Genomic DNA, 1,514 nt, shown 5'->3' with positions numbered 1-1,514 from the left:
GTTGTGCTGATTGGAGTTTCTATTCCATTGTTTTCTATGAAATCGTCTTGGCCTTCGTGCGTAAATCCAGGTTTCGCACGAAAATTTTCCGCAGCAGTAACTTTTCTTTTGGAAGATTTTGTATCAGTTGGATGGTTTGATGTATCTACGTTAGAAGTTGGTAGAGATTTTGGAATGAAAATATCTTTAGCATTAATCTTTCTTTTAGAGGATTTTGTCTCCGTTTGCTGATGTGAAGTGTCAACGTTGGAGGTAGGCCCAGATGTTGGACTAGACATATCTCTAGCGGTTTTATTTCTTTTCGAAGGTGTTTCGTTTGGCTGGTTTTGTCTGTCAATGTTAGAAGTAGGTACAGATTTTTGACTAAAGATATCTCTTTTTGACGGTGTTGTTTTAGTTGGCTGGTCTGATGTTTCAATGTCAGTAGTAGGTACAGATTTTGGACTAAACATATCTCTAACATTAATCTTTTTGTGGGGCTGTTTTGTCTCAGTCTCCAAGCTAGAAGAGTTGTCATCATTCCCCTCAACATGCCGAACTGTATCTTCCATCTTGCTTACGTTTGGTACTTTCTTCCAGACCCGCTTATTTCTAATGACCAGCTGTTGAATTTTTTCCTCCTCGCTTTCATCTTTGTGTAACCCTGAGACATTCTCATCTTCGTTGTCTACATCAGGTTTATTGGCCTCGATCACGTGATGTATATCTGGCCATTTCTTTTTACCGAATCTTTTGAATAGATTTAAAACTGATCTTGTTTTAGCTTCGGTTTTAATTTCAGGGTCAGTCGTGGTTATTGGTTTACCGGTTAATCTGCCTGAAGTTTTTACATTTGTTTTTACAGAAGAGGCTTTGTTAACGTTTTTACTTCTATTATACGGTTTTCTCGGCTTGTTACTTTCAATTTGAATATCGCCTGTGTCTTCTAGAATTAGGGCCTGTGGTGTGAGATCTTGGCTATCTGATGCCTGGTTCTCATTGCTCTCGCTAAAGTCTTCCACTGTTATCTCAGGCACTGGACCTGTCACAGACTCACCAGATACAGTTTTCTGAACAGTTCTATGAGGTTTGGATCTCTTCTTTGGAACAGCTTTCTTGGAGACTTTTGGTTTGTGTGATTCGTCGACTATTTCTATCACCGTTTCTACCTGCGAAGGAGAAGTCGATGTTGGTTTCGGTTTTTCAGCGGATGCCGGACTCGGAACCCCGTGTTTTGACTTAAGTCGAGATGTTAAATTAGCGAATGGTGATCGCGACCCACTCTTTTTCAATACAGATATTTCTATTTTCGGTTTTGCTATTGCGTCTTCGGTTTTATTTCCGGGATCGTTGTTTGCATTATCTTCGCTGGCCTCATCCTCAAAATCTTCCTCTACAGTCTCCATGTTTTCGTTATCTACTTCATTATCTTCACTGTAAGTTTCGTCGTCTTTGTCTTCGTCGCTGGGATCGTCGTAAGGGCTCAGATAACCGCTTTCGTCAACAAACGATGCGGTGCTTAGTCTTCTTCGAGC

Source organism: Physella acuta, unplaced genomic scaffold, assembly GCF_028476545.2.
Source record: "Physella acuta isolate Inbredline_101_S28 unplaced genomic scaffold, ASM2847654v3 ptg000242l, whole genome shotgun sequence".
NCBI lineage: Eukaryota > Metazoa > Mollusca > Gastropoda > Physidae > Physella > Physella acuta.
The sequence above is the reverse complement of the archived record's forward strand: the minus strand, read 5'-3'. Positions refer to the sequence as shown.